Source organism: Nanorana parkeri, unplaced genomic scaffold, assembly GCF_000935625.1.
Source record: "Nanorana parkeri isolate BGI_ZX_2015 unplaced genomic scaffold, ASM93562v1 scaffold1103, whole genome shotgun sequence".
NCBI lineage: Eukaryota > Metazoa > Chordata > Amphibia > Anura > Dicroglossidae > Nanorana > Nanorana parkeri.
Genome location: NW_017307371.1, coordinates 484,251 through 500,428, shown reverse-complemented (window position 1 = coordinate 500,428; position 16,178 = coordinate 484,251). Strand labels below are relative to the sequence as shown.

General features: G+C 45.7%; 1 protein-coding gene across 1 annotated transcript in view; it reads right to left on the bottom strand.

Moving 5' to 3' along the window:
• The window catches only part of ZHX2 (zinc fingers and homeoboxes 2), a 24,265-nt gene extending 8,637 nt beyond the window's left edge, over positions 1-15,628 (bottom strand). The window contains exons 1-2 of the mRNA XM_018567851.1: positions 15,599-15,628; positions 12,286-12,357 (exon numbers count right to left, since the gene is read on the bottom strand). The gene's annotated coding sequence lies outside the window, so the exon portion shown is untranslated. The remainder of the gene's footprint in view (positions 1-12,285; positions 12,358-15,598) is intronic.
• Positions 15,629-16,178: the final 550 nt, after the last annotated feature.

The window sequence follows — 16,178 nt, the reverse complement described above, 5'->3', positions numbered from 1 at the left end:
GTAGAGTGCTTTTTTTTTATTATTATTGATCTTATTTAACTTTCATTTTTACATTTTTTTAAACTTTCTTTTTTACTTAATTTTTTTGCTACACACAAAGGGGGGTGACAAGTGGATACATGGTGCAATGAGCAGCTTCCATAGGCCGTAGAAGTGATCAAGTCGCTTTACAGCAGTCCAAATTATTTCTAGTAAAAAAAGCCGACAGCCTGCAGAAGGGATGTAAACAAGATCCTGGTTGCTATAGCAACCAGGGGCCCTTGTACAGGTCCCTTGCTGCTGTCGGCGTTGCCTTACAGCAGTGTCAGTGAAAGGGTTAAACATCAAGGAAATCCTTTAAAATAAATGTAAAAAATGTTTTTTTCCTGCAATCTTTCTTTGGTGATAGAGATGTGATTTAGCTACAACCTCTAAACGCACAGAATCTCTAATACAGCTATAGATCACTGCAGTCATTTAGCAGACACAGCAGTTTGTGGAGGGCTGCAGTTTATGGCTGGTATAGGACGCAGTCTTCACCGATGGTTAGGTCGGTTTTAATGGAAAAAGAAAAACCCAGCATTGTACTTACCTGTCCGCGGCCCGTGTACTAAATGTAGCAGAGTAAGAGGTGCTGCAGAACAAAGTTCCCCATCTAAGTGACAGAGGAGCTTATTACCGTATTCATTCTTTTGACACATTTTAACCCCCGACAGGGTCACTTTAAAGCAGGGGTGAGCAAACTCCGGCCCTCCAGCTGTGGTGAAACTAACAATTCCATCATGCATCTGCCTCCGGGAGTCGTGTCTGTGGCTTTGAAAATATTGCAATGCCTCATGGGATTTTAGTTCCACAACAGCTAGAGTTTGCCCGCCCATGCTTAAAGCAACTGTCGCTCCCCCCACCCCCCAAAATGAAGAACTGTCTGCAATAAACTGGGAATATATACCTCCATGGCAGGCGGTGAGTCCCGACGGATGGTGAAGGTTCTGCAAGGTCTTCAGAATTTGCTACTTCTAACAGTTGCACCACCCTCTGCACTCCATGGTTCCCCCCCCTAATACTAAGGTGTAAATTGCACATGTGTATGCATGTACATTCAAATACAAAAACTTAATAAAATGGAAGTAGATTGACATTTACATGTCTACACATATAAACACGCGCATTTTACGGACCAATTTAGACATTTTTTTTACCTGTTCAAATGGGTGGCAAGGGGGTGCTTGCCTGCTGCCTGTGCTTCGTGTCATCGCAAGCAACATACGGCATGCCGCGTTTGATAGGCAGTGCCGCTTTTCATAGCAACCGTTGCTATGAAATGGGACCCGCTCGTGGCACCCACCCGGTTGCAGCGCAGTATTGCAATAGAAAATCCCAATTGGGATTGTGGGAGTATCGCCTCCTGAACGCCGAGCAGGCGCTACTTTTCAGAGGGCGTTAGAGGCTGCTGCCTATGTTAACTCGGCCTACAAGAAACACGTATGCTACCACTGATGTCATCCTTTTTAAAAAAAAATTGAGAGCATTCTGGCGCCGAGGCGTTTTGACTTACTCGACTTCAATAACGCCAAGGGTATCCGTTAGAAACCACGGGAAGATCTCTGTTCAGAGCACCCTCTCTAAAGCCTCATTGTTCCCTATAAGACATCAGCTTAGCACACAAAATGGCTTCCCTCATTGCGCAGGCAACGCTGGGAACTGGCAACATAGTTGTGACATGGTGGAACGCTGCCTCGAGCTTGCAAAATGGCTGCCTCAATCTAAGCGCGACATGTACACTTTAACAAGACACCAACCCCCCCGCGGGGACAGGAGTATGGATCTACTCATCCGTAAAACATAGCAGAACTCGGGAGCCACTAAAGACAGTCACGTAATCGACGCACTAATGAGACGAGCGGCAGACAAGCTGCGAGCGGAGAATGAGGTCATACTGCAGAAGAGAGCCGCCTGAAAATTAACCACCACAGGGCACTGGCACAAAATGACGCAGACTCCGGGAAAAGGACGGCTCCTATGGGGACAAGCAAAGTTTCATTTAAAGTAACGCGCGCTTCTTTTATTTTTCTGTGTTAACGAAAAAATAAAAAAACCTTTTTTATTTTGCGGTCGCACCTAGACAATGGCTGACTGGGTTACTTGCTAAACGGTGAATGCACCGCAAATCGATTTTCCACAGAAGCGGAGACGGGATAATGCATCGCTATGGAGACGGAGACGGCTACACACGAGCGGACAGTACGGCTGAGCGAGCCGCGCGCCGAGCTTTCTTTTGTCCCTTTGCTGGAACATTCTCCGGTTTCAGTTTTCCCATATAGTTATACTAACAGAGCTGACAAAGCACCAAAAAGGCCGTCTTCGTATCTTTAATCACATGTGCTGTATCTTTATCTATACAACTGTCCCCTAAAAAATGATGTGAGAAGAGGACGCCACTGATGACCCAACACGCTATGAAATACTCAATTATCTTTATATATGTGCAACTACCGGCCCATTACAATAGCCAAGTCATACTGGCAGATCTGATCAGATCCTACAAGGACTAGGTCATCACACGGCCACAGCACCCGACTGAAAACAATGCCGCCTCCGTCTTGTGTTCAGAAGAAAAATAATAAATCTAAATATCTTTTAAAACTGAACTCCAGAAGGCCTTTGTATTCTTCCTCAGTATCCTTTCTGTATTTCTTCCAGATCTGTGCAGTAATCCAGTGTGACACTTGGAGCTTCCTGTAATAAAGACCACTCACTGCTGCGCTCCCTTCTTGTGCAAGGCGACTGGTCTGGTCTCTGCCCCCTCCTCTGATAAAGACCGCTCACTGCTGCTCTCCCTTCTTGTGCAAGGCGACTGGTCTGGTCTCCGCCCCCTCCTGTGATAAAGACCACTCACTGCTGTTCTCCCTTCTTGTGCAAGGCGACTGGTCTGGTCTCCGTCCCCTCCTGTAATAAAGACCGCTCACTGCTGTTCTCCCTTCTTGTGCAAGGCGAATGGTCTGGTCTCCGCCCCCTCCTGAAGTTTTCTGCAGGTAGACTGCTAGGCCCCTCCCATAGCTCTGCTCTTTGTATAGCACAGTGATAATGTCACCACTACATTTACAAGGGCTGGGCCTGTAAAAGGAATTTGGTGCACACAAAGTGGATTGAAATCCTTTGTAGCTATTGAGCATTATGTTTCAATAAATGTTTTTGAGCCCAGAGTTCAGCTTTAACCCCTTTCGCTGCCAGCGTGCCCCTGTAAACAGACTTCCAGTGGCTATACCTGCCAGTTTACCTGTTTAAAGCCGACGCTTGGCTTTATATTGGAAGCAATTCTGGTGGCAGAAAAGTAAACAGAGCCCTCTCGGCCTTGCTTCTGGACTCTGAATCCCCCCCCCCGGGACCAGCATTGTGGGTGTCGGCAGGAAGAAAGGAGAGAGACCAGCAAATGTCCTTTCTCTGATCTCCTTCCCACTGAATGAAGCTGGAAGCGACGCTGATTGCATCACTTCCGGCTTCTGAGTTATTACCTGGCTAGAGAAGCCGGGGAAGAAGCTGATCAAGTGCGACCTGTGCTTGATCAGCTTTAATGGGCAGCAAATGTGACATTAGGGGTCACCTTAAAGAGTACCTGAAATCGATAGATTTAACTTGCAGAGGCATCTGCTGTCACTACAGCACCCACCCCGACCACAGGGTTTTATTTACAGACATGAGTGCGATAGGACATGCTTTGTATTGAACTTAAGGAGTACCTGTCACTATCACATATGGGGCTTGTGAGCAGCAATTACATAAAATGTTAAATACATTTAAAAATCCCCCCCCCCGGTAAATAATTTTTAAAGTCCCCTGCGAACGTGTGCATACTAAAGCAAACATGACGGTTGCACCTACGTGCAAATACAATGATTGCACTACACATGTTGGGTATTGCCGCATGTTGCCAGAGAGCGATAATTCTAGGGCCAATATTCATGGATATCTCTAAACTGATGGCCTGTACGCGCTTTTAAAATCGTTGTCTATGGACAATTCGGGGGACCGTATTTTTTTTGCCATTGAACGGGCGTGCACAAATGTTAATTATACACTGAGTGGCCAGATTATTATGACCACCCCATTAGTACTTCGTTGGGCCAAGTTTTTCCTTCAATACTGCGGCGATTCTTCTTGGCATTGACTCCACGAGATGTTGAAAGGTGATGCGAGGAATCTGACGCCATGCCTGATGAATAGTACTGTCCAGTTCTGTGAGATTTGATGGCTGTGGAACCAGCTGCCTGATGGCTCTTTCAACTTCGTCCCACAAATGCTCAATTGGATTGAGATCTGGTGATTGTAGGGGCTACCCAGGTCTCTCTCATGTTCTTGAAACTACTCCTGCACAATACGAGCACCGTGGCACGGCGCATTGTCTTATTGGAAGCCATCTCTATTGGGATACGCCATCAACATGATAGGATGAACTTGATCAGCAACAATACTTTGGTATGTTGTGCTATTCAGATGTTGTTCCACACAAATTAAAGGGCCCAAATCATGCCAGGAAAACATGCCCCAAACCATAACACTGCCCCCACCAGCTTGAAGGGTTGTATAGTATACCTTGGCTTTGCAGTCCCACAGCTGGTTGAGGTGACACAATACATACAGATCATCGGCCTACATTGCAATGAGCACGCCGTCGTCTTCTGTAAGGCTGACAATCAATACATGCCAAGATCTTTCTACATAGAATCCTGGCACATCATGTGCTTATTTCCAGCCTGGTGACAAATACCAGCTCTCCGCAGGCTGCTGCAGAATTTCACTGGTAAATATAAGTCACTACCTTGTTTAGTTAGGAAATGTAAGACGCAAGCCAATGTTCATCCCAGGGAAGGAGAATACAGGTCAGCAAGCCGAGCTTCACAAAGTTTACAATGGCTGCCTTGATGTTTGTATTTAGGGGTTGCTCACACCAGCCTGGACACTAGGACACGTGTTACAGAGCAATGCACGCTTTACTTTCTTTAAACTGTATTGAAGTGCCACAAAATGACATGAGGTGCTGTGTCTTGCACAACAATGGACACTTGCTGCATTTTTATATAGTGAACTACTATGTATTTAATATTTGTTACATGTTTCTCATTCACAAAGAATAACTTGTTGTAAAGTCCCAGCATATCCTCTCCTGTTAGAACATAGTATGTATTCCTATATAATAGGAATACATAGCAGAGCTGTTTTTGAGTTCACCTTTAAACTACCTCCCGGCCAGCCGCTGTGTATACACGGCCTGCCGGGAGCTTCTTGGATGTAACTGGGCGTGTATACACGTCCTGTTACATCCGCCCGTTAATATACAAGTGATCCGCCGGCTATAGAGCCGGCGGATCGCTTGTATGAAGCCCCGAGACGTGCGCCCCCCCTCCGCGGCTCTCCCCCTCCCACTGTCAAGCTGGTCCCGGGCTCTGGTGTGAGCCCGGGACCAGCATAGTGCCTCTGTCACAGGGGATCAGAGGGAGCTCGGTACACGAGCTCCGTCCGGTCCCCTCTCCGCTGTCAGAATGCGGAAGTGTTGTATATTACATCACTTCCGCATTCTTGTGTCACTCTCCAGCTTCAGATGCTGGAGAGAAGCTGATGAAGCAGATCTCTGCTTCATCAGCTTCTTCAGGGGGGTCCTAGGTGACATTAGGGGTCTTGGAGACCCCCTGATGTCTCCATAAAGAGGACCTGTCACCTCTTTTGCTATCACATAAGGGGGTTTCTCAGCCCCCTCTGTGATAGCAATAAAGTTAAGTGAAAAAAAAAAAAAATACTACAAAAATTTAAAGTTTCCCCCCCAATTTTTTTAAAGTTACACAAAAAAGAATTAAAAAAAACAATTTTTTTTTTAAAGTCCCCACCCCTACATACACGCATGTAAACATGCGTCAGGTGCGCATACCTGCGAAAACGACGATTGCACCCATTACGCCGCACATGTTACATATCGCCGCGAACGTCGGAATGAGAGCAATAGTTCTAGGGCCATCAATCACTGATAACACTAAACTGATGAGCGGTAAAAGCTTTGAAAGCGTCGCCTATGGCCAATTTTGGGTATGCTAGTTTTTTGCGATTTTGCGAGTGCAATTTTTACGCTTGACATGTTTGGTGTCTATTTACCCGACGTGACCCCGTCTTTTATATTTTACCAAAAAAGTGGGTAATATTAGTTGTTTTATAGCATAATGTAAAAAAATTTTAATGTAGAAAAATTTTTTCTCAAAATTTTCAGTAATTTCTCCTGAATATAGTAAAAAATAAAACCCGCAGTGGTGATTAAATACCACCAAAATAAAGCTCTATCTGTCCCCAAAAAATGGTATAAAATTAATTTCAGTACAGCGCTGCATGACGGAATAAATGTCAGTCAAAGTACTGCAGCGCTGAACACTGAAAAATGGCCTGGCCAGGTAGGGGATCTAAACACCTGGTCTTCAAGCAGTTAGTGTATTTCCACTTTTGCAGCCAAACTGGCATAATACATTTTATATGTGTTACATTTTCCCCAGTCACAGAGCACAAATTAAAAGCAAAATGTAAAAAAAAATAAAAAATGCTTCTTTCAGTTCAAATAGCTTTTCTTCCTTATTCTTCTCACAGTGGCCATTTTTACTAAGGGCAGGTTCATATATCTGCCTTTACATCTTGGAACATGTGACTAGGACGTGTGACCATGCACATCATCTCACGGGGGGGATGGGGCGGGGGCAAATGCCTTTCCCAGAGGTCTTGTAAGATTTTGCAGTTTACAGATGAGATTTCCCAGCAATGCAATGATTGGGCACAATTACATCACTAATGCCCAAGAGGACCAGTTTGCAGAGCTGCATGCTGAGGTGATTTTTAGTAAAAGGGGGTAAAGGTCAGCTTTAATTAGCATTTAACCCTTGCAGGTAGGGATGAGTTCAGTGCAAGGGTTCTCTTTTTAATCCTGGAGTTCAGCTTTAAATATTCACCTCTGAAAGAATATCAAAACCAGTTCATCTAAAATAAGGAGTATTAAAACTCCTTCACCTTCGCAACATCTCCAAAATCTGCCCCTTCCTCACCAATGAAACCGCAAAACTACTCATCCACTCCCTTGTTATCTCTCGTCTCGAATAGTGTAACTCCCTACTCATTGGCTTAGCTCTACACAGGCCCCTCCCCCTTCAGTCTATCATAAATGCTGCTGCTAGACTCATCCACCCAACCAACCGCTTAGTGTCCGCAACCTCCCTCTGCCGATCCCTCCACAGGCTTCCAGTAGCCCAAAGGATAACATTCTAAATATTAACAACCACTTATAAAGCCATCCACAACTCTGCTCCCGGCTATATCTCAAACCTGGTCTCAAAGTATCACCCTAACTGCCCTCCCCGCTCTTGCAAAGACCACCTGCTTTCCAGCGCTGCCATTCCATTAGGCTGTGCTCACACCTAGGCGACAGTGTTTTTGATGCACGTTTTTGTGGGCTTTTTACACGTGGTTTATGCGCATAAATCGGGTCACGCGTTTTTGTGAGCAGATTCTACCTCAATGATGTTACTGAGCAGACACGTGTTAAACGCGCCCAAAAAGAAAGCAAAAAACACAGCAAATGCGCGGTTTCAAGCGTTTCCTATTGAGTCTATAGGGGCAAAACAGGGTGTAATATGCAAAAAAAAAAGCTTTTTTGAGCGTTTAAGGCAGAAAAAGCGCTACAAAACGCTTGGTGTGAACCAGGCCTTAGTGCAAGAAAAAAATAAAAAGGGGACTCCAAATACTTACAATGGGAAGCACCAAAAACTCTGCACTTGCTCCTCCATAGTAGGCAGGCCTATTGGTATCAGACTCCTATACTGCGGCAATAACCCATAATTGGTGAATTACAGGAGAAATATTTTGTGGCCACAATGAGATAAAATGAAGCGGAATAAGGATGCGAGAAATCTAGGTCATGCCCTGAGCCGGTGACAGAATATAGTTCCTGACAGGTCCGGTCCATGCCGAGGGGACTAAGCAGTCGAGCTCCTCAATGGATTGAGGACACGGCCTGCAGCGTGTCACGACACGGCCTTTATTTATTTTATACATATAAATAAATTATCGTTTTTTGAGCTTTCGCGCGCGCACGCAATTTTAAGGCTTGACATGTTTGGTGTCTTTTTACCCGACGTGACCCCGTCTTTTATATTTTACCAAAAAATTGGGTAATAAATGTTTTATCATTTAATATAGGGGAAACTTTTTTTTTTTAAATTTCGGTCATTTTTCCTTAATATAGTAAAAAATAAAACCCCCAGTGGTGAATAAATACCACCAAAAGAAAGCTCGATCTGTCCCCAAAAAAGGGTATAAAATTCATTTCAGTACAGCGCTGCATGACGGAATAAATGTCAAAGTACCGCAGCGCTGAATACTGAAAAATGGCCTGGATGGGAAGGGGGTTTAACACCGCGGATGTCAACTGGTTAAGCTACAAATCGCTATAAAACGGCTGTTAGCGATTTCAAAGAAGTAACCGATTTTCTCAGCCAGAAATCGCTTTAAATTGCAATTTTTACATTACCGAGCTCAGATCTGCCTGGAGTTCTCCTTTAAGGCCCGGGAAGTGTATAATCCACACCCCGGCTCCGTCTGTCTCCTGACAGTCCTCGGCTCTGAGTCACTGCCTGGAAATTTCCATGACATCACCGCAGTCTGACCGAATGATGTCAGAGTGGTACTTTTCAAGAAGGGCATTCAAGACGCACTTTAAGAGGTTATGACACAAGCCTTTCCTGTTATTACAGATGGCTGAGGCTCGTGAAACCGCTGACCAAGCACGAGCACAGCCATTTTATGTGCTGCAAAGCACAGCACTGATTTAAAAGGGAAAGTGCAGCCAACTACAGTGCTACACAGCAATGCTCCACTGAACCTGAAGTATTCAGCCAGAAGAACCTTTTACCTGCTTTCAGAGCCACAGACGAGGGCCCAGCTCATTCAAATCTCCTCCTGAATACCTCTCATCACAGAATTCTACAGTCATCCTGACCCCGGGACTCAAAGAAAACCTGACGCTTAGATTTCCCAAACTGTAGCAAAGTCACTTTGGGTTTTTTTAATCCTAAAAGTAGAACTAAAACTTTTTTTAGTTTTAGATAAGAGTTAGTGAGGGTTATAACTGGGGATGCACCGATACTAGTATCGGTGCCGAGTATTTGGAGTAATGCTCCAATGCCTAGCCCGATACTTCTGGTATCAGGAAGCAGTCTCCATGCTCTCTTGTCACGTGACGAGAAGCACGGGGAAAGCTTCCCTGCTAATTGGGAAAGTGGGTGGTGAGTCTTTACACGTTGCCCTGCTTCCAGGCTAATCAGGAAGCCAGGTGTTGAGTGTTTACACGCCGCCTGGCTTCCAGAATGGGTCTTCCAGTACTCGGTATCGGCGAGTACCGAAAAAAATGTTGGTACTCGATCCCAAAATACCGGTATCGGTTCATACCTAGTTATAACCCCTGTAAGCATTTTTTGCCATACGTGTCCACTGGGGAAATTTCCCTCCACTTCCTATACAATATCCACAAAGTGAGGAAATCCCTGGGGGTCAGCAGGGTCACCAGAACTAGTGTCCCCACTGGAAAATTTCCCACCTGTTCCTGTTGTCCCCCATTATTTAAGGCCAGATCACATGGGTGCAGCACATTTAACGTATGTTCTGTTAGGGGCCACAAAACATAAATTCTGGTGTATTTTCTCCACCAGGTAGCCACAGGTGCTGCGTACAGGCACCTATAGAAGCCAACAGCTATAACCAACGTTACATCAGACTTGTGTAAAAATGTGCATGGGTATAGGTGCACCACCCCAACTGTCTGCATTTGGGGTTGGGTGCACATACGCATGTGCATGTTTATGCAAGTCTGGTGTATACCCACATACAGCCATTGACTTCTATGAGAGGCAGTACGCAGCACCTGTGGCTACCCGGTGGGCAAAATACACTGGAATTTCCATTCTATGGCCACAGGCATCCATTTGCATGAGTCCCTAAAACTTATGTAAATCCCAACAATGAACTTCTCCTATTCGCTTCTTTTTGGTCTGTTAAATATACCATTAAAAAGCATTTTGCTAGATATGTTTGAGAACTGCAAATAAAAAATAATTTTCAAATTCAGAGCCGTTTGGGTCTTTAGCACACTTCCTGTGCTATTTTAAAAAAGAGCCCTCCTAGGTCTTATCGGACTAGAAAACGACTAGCTTTATGTTGTATAGATCTGTGAGTGGAAGTGGTTGAGTAGTTTAGCAAAACACATTGGGCAGAGCGGACACCACTCAGTTGTTGTGTTGCCAGCCCAGGGAGAATCTGGAGCGATGTAAAACACCAGTAACCTGTATTGATAAATGGTTTTACGCGTTTCTGGGGCACGCCACCTTCTCTTTTGTTCCATTTCTAGCTGATTTAAAGGGATAAAATGTGGAACGAGTATTGCAGGTATGTCCTTTTTTGTATTTTTTTGCTTTGCCAAATGCTTTCAGTCTTTAATGCAACACACAGCATTGTATTACCGTACGTAATTGGGGTGGTATTAAAAATGAATGGCACCACAACACATTAACATTGTGTAGCACTGCACGTTTCCACAACACAAAAAATGTTGGCCGGGCCTTAAGGGCAAGTGTACTTATGTGTCTCAGCTCCCCGATCTATCCTGAGAATGGAGATACTCAGAAGAGTCTTCCTCTAGGACCATCTCCCAAGATGGGAAAGGTTTAGCAGACTCATAGGACTACCTATGTGACCATTTCTCAAGACTGGAGATGCTCAGAAGACTTTCCGATGGAACCATCTCTGGGGACTAAAGATGTGTAGAAGTCTACCTTAGGGACCATTTCCGGAGACGAAAGAAGTAGAAGACTACCTATGGGACCATCTCCCAAGACTAAACAGAAGTAGAAGACTACCTATGGGACCATCTCCCGAGCTTAAAGATGCTCAGAAGACTCTTCCTATGAAGCCATCTCCGGAGACTAAAGATGTGTACAAGACTACCTATGGGACCATCTCCCAAGACCAACGACGCTCCAAAGATTCTTCTTGTGGGACCATCTCGTAAGGCTGGAGATGCTCAGAAGACTCTTCCAATAGAACCATCTACCAAGACTAAGGAAGTGTAGAAAACTATCCATGGGACCACCTCCTGAGACCAAAGATGCTCCGACGTCTCTTGCTATGTAACCATCTTATAAAGACTGGAGATGTTTAGATGACTGTTCCATAGAAGTCTATCAGGGGCTCCCTATACAGGAGCTGCCAGTGGCAAGGTAGATTATAACCACAAGGTGTAAACACAGTGTCTGGCTGTGGCTACTACTCTGTTAAGCAAGCAGCTGTAGGGATAGCTACAGCCAGGGCAGTGTATAAATCTCTGCATATATTTTAACAAGCACCGAGCAGAAGCTCCTTTTTCAGCCCAGCACTGCCCAAATTGCTGCTACAGAACCAGTTGTCAGACCCAGGAGCTGCGAACTTGTGCTCAGAGGAGAGGAGAAAGATTCTAGGAAGAGACCATTCGCAGAGCATTCATTGTAACAAAAATCTTCTCATACGATTATGTGCATTTAACATATTTGTTGCATGTTATTTACCCGTAAAAGCCTCCCTTGTAGACATCCAAAAGCCCCGAGACTGCTGCTGGGCACCGCCATCTTGAGTATGATCTCCACAGCCCTGGTAGACTCAAAGCTATAACTCAAGTGACACCTCTATAGCAGGCTTAGGCAGACTCCGGCCCAGGTAAAACTACAAGTCCCATGATGCATCTGACTCTGGGAGTCACGCCCGTATGCAGCAACCTGTCCTTCTCTATGGGAGTACACGGCCGTACGACGCCCCACGCTCACCCGACTTGCACGTCCGTACGGGTGCAGGTGTCCCTGCTCGGACGCAGACAGTATCCATCCTGTCAGCATACGAGTACGGAAACCCGCACCGACGTGCAGGTTGGGTGAGCGTAGGGCGGTGTATGGCCGCGTACTCCCATAGAGAAGGACAGGGGCTGCACACTAATCACACACAGCACCTGTCCTTCCCGGGAGCGGCACGATACGGCCATGCACGCAGCGAAGATCTGTACGGGCCGGCATGCAGCTGTGTGAATGAGGCCTTAGAGTCAACCATTTTTAAAGTCGTGTCAAAGATCACAAGAAAAGGTCGTTTTTCAATGCTGCCGTGATTCTGCTCACTGAAATGCTCATCCATAACCGTGGCTGTCAAAAATATGCTCCACCATGCCTGCAAATAGAATATTATACTGAATACCAACGTATACCGACTCACCTCAGAACATAACTTGGTTAGAACAGATTCCTATTCGAGGCGTCACGCGATATTCCATGGTCCTAACATAGCCTGCAAACAAAAACAAGGGAATAATGTTAATCACATTTATTCATGAACTAATTCAAATGTCAGTCCACCCAAAATTGAAGTCTCAGTGTTTGTTAAGAGGTAAACACCATCTGATCATTTCCTCCATCTCTCGGGGACTCTGGTGGTGAGATCTGCACACCTGTTCTGGCCATTACGAGGGCTTCCCGCTGTATGTAACAGGAGGAGCTGCAACACAATGGTGGGCGGGAACACCCCAAACAGCCAGGTGGGCAGGAAATGCAATCTGAAATCGTGGCTGGAAGATCTCACTGTTGGGAGATCCAAAATCTTAGAGGTCGAGTCCTCCAAAACGGTTAACCGTAGGTTCACACCTGCACTACACCAGGGACGTGCTGGGATTGCGCAGTCCTGTTCGATGCAGGCAGCGCGGCCCCATCGATTTTAATGGGGTGACATCCGCGCGGCAATCGCAGAAAAAAAAAAAAGGTACATGTACCTTTTTTTAATGGCGATACACGACGCGCTGCTTTTTTAGTGTACGGAAGTACATGTGGAATCGCGGCGGGAAACCGCACGATCCGCCCGGCGCTACTGGGGTGTCATTAGAAAATAATGGCACCCACAGCACGATCGGTTCACACCTTTGCGACTCCTGACCGCACGGCAAAGTGCACGATTGCTGCGCGGTGAGGTGTCGCCTAGGTGTGAACCTATAGAGATTAGTGGATTCTGGCAAACTTCTTCTACAATACTTCCTGCAGACCAAAGAAGAGACTTAAAGGGCAATTCCAGTTCCTCAGCAAATGTTGCCCTGGCTTATAACAGGTTTATAAATGATACAATTTATTAACCCTATCCCTCCCCCCAAGATCCATCAGTCAGTTCTGTGCAGTTGCCTACAGATGCGAGATTGCCTAATCGTCACGCCTGGGCAACGCTGCACCACAAACAAGGCCCCGTATCACTGCACAGCGACATCATTTGCTCATTCACACCTGAGCAATTTGTCGTGCGTTTCCCAAAGCACGACAATGCTCAACATGTAGATTCCCATTACATTTAATGCTGCTTGCCCACAGAGCATACGGGCATGACTCCCAGAGGCAGATGCATCATGGGACTTTAGACAGCAATGAGAGCCTGAAATTACACAATACAAGCATTTTTGTGTTTCTTGCCTAACAACCGGTCTCCTGCTCCTAGCAACCTTCGGCCTAACAACTGCCCTCTTCCTCCTAGCAACCTCAAGCCTAACAACCACTCTTCACCCCCTAGCAACCTTTTGCCTAACAACCGCTCTCTTCCTCCTAGTAACCTCAGCCCTCACAATCACTTTTCTCCCCCTAGCAACCTTCGGCCTAACAACTGCCCTCCTCCTCCTAGCAACCTCCGGCCTAACTGCCCTACTCCTCCTCTTAGCAACCTCAGGCCTAACAACCCCTCTTCTCCCTCTAGCAACCTCAGGCCTAACAACTGCCCTCCCCTCCTAGCAACCTCAGGCCCAACAACCACTCTTCTCCCCCTAGCAACCGCTCTCTCGCTCCTAGCAACCTTAGGCCTAACAACTTTAGGCCTAACAACCACCCTCCTCCTCCTCCTCCTCCTAGCAAACTCAGGCCTAACAATCTGTCTTCTCCCCCTAGCAACCTCATGCTTGTGAAGTGAACAAAATGGAAGATTCAAGAATGTCCAGGCTGGATGTGGAGACTTTTATTGGCCTGGTGAGGGCCCACATGAACCTCTGTGACCCCAGTGATGGTCATTACAAAAACTATGGCAAGCAGCAGAGGGGCGGCCTGGGGAGAAATCAGGTGTGACGTTTTCCAGGACTGGGAGCCCCAATAGCACAACACCAGGAAGCAGATACAAGGATGAAGTTTGAAAACACATGAAAAATGCCTGAAACCACTTATGTATAGTGAGAACATTTTGCTAGATGGCACCACAACCCCCAAAAGGGTCAAAATTATTTGTGATGTGTTCACAGACAACCCATTTCATAAGCTGCCGTTACCTACAGCGCCAATCCTATCCATCCCCCTCTATCCAATTTTCCGGTATTTTTATTGAGCTCTTCTCCCTAATTAATCATTTTTGCAGTGTGGTGCCGCACTCCTCAGCCTCTCTCGTGGGCTCCCGCCTGCTTCTAATTGCGCCTCAGTCCACGCATTTCATATGCAGCGCTGCAACTTTTAATTATTCATTAGCATTTAAATGAGGCTACTAGACGGGCGGCCATTTTGCTGGCCTGCAGAGCTATTGATGCGGCTCCTCTGGCAAGTTTACTAAACAGAAGAATATGCAAGCAACCGTTTACATAGGTTAGCACAAAAACAAAACAAAAAGACACTCTGCCTCTTCAAGACTGGGAGATAAAGCAGACAAAAAAAAAAAAGACGACACAACAACCCCCCCGGCTTTGTAACATGAATGCTAGTCTAGTTTTTTTAAGCCAAACTTCAGCCATTTTTAACATTTGGATAGATTTTGAAAGCGTAAACACTTCCCTCCAAATTTTATTTATCCATCTGTGACCGTCAAGACAACAAAATGAGGGAAACAGTTGTCACCAGGAAAAAGACATGAGCGGTAAAGTCGGGTATACACAGTACAAATTTCGGATGTTCCTGATGAATCGGCTAAAAATCGCACAGTGGGCGCCGCTGTCGGCACTGTTACGATCGAGACCCCACGATCAGCAGATCAAGGCAGCAGGTCTTGGCAGAACATTGCTTGCACCCAAATAAGCTGCAAGCTCCATTTGGGGATTCCCTGATCAACGAATATCCTCAATATATATATATAACACATATATACATATACACCTGACAACTCACCAACCTTTCCCCATTTTATTGACGTTTAAAAATTTAAAAAAATAAAAAAGCGGTCTTGTTTCAGTCCGTGAAGAAATTTCCCATCACTTCCTTTCCCAAAAGGAAGTGAGGGAAATTCTCCAATAAGGGGACACAGCAATAAGAACCCGAGTCTGTCACTTCCCCTCTGTCCCCAAAACTAAACCTGACTTGTAGAATCGCCTCAATGGTCTACTAGATATTTTTATAACCCTTTAATTGACCCGTTACTTTAGTAACCCTTTATTGTTCTGCTCTTACTAACGCATCCAACCCTCTAATGAGCCTGTGGAAGAGACTTATTCCGTGTTTCATTCAAGTTTATATAAACCCAAGAACAGAAATGTAATACATTGCAGCTTGCCGGTCTTTAGATGTGGTGGCTGCATTAGCTTTCTTTTCACCTGGCGATCCTGCCAGTAACACACTTCCTGCCCTAGGGTGACAACACTCACCAGGGATTCACTTACACCATAGCATTGCATTAAATGCATAATACCATGCGTTTAATGCACGCTACCACACATGCACTACTACTTTTTACCACACAGTATTGCGGTGTGGTATATGCGGAGATGCGCTGGGGTGCCATTCGAATGAACGCTGCCCCCTGGCCACATCGCTATTATGCAGGGAGGGTGTTCTGTGGTCCAGACATAGCTGGGAACAATGCTAACACAACAGTGCAGTAGAGGCAGAGAGGACAGGAAGTTATCGGATCACTAGATTTATGGCAGGATCAACAGAGTTTTGTTTTTGCACTCATGATACAGATACAAAGAGAAGTTCATTGTTTGGGCTCACACGCACTTTAAATAGAAGGTAAAGGAGGCAGAGGGCTAAAACGTTGTTCTCCACCATGCCGCCTTTATATGGAATACACAGCCCAGCAATCTCAGAGAACCAACATCAGCCATTGATGTAAATATACCTACTTGTGCGGGAATGTCGACACACATTGAGGGGAATTTATCAAAACTGGAG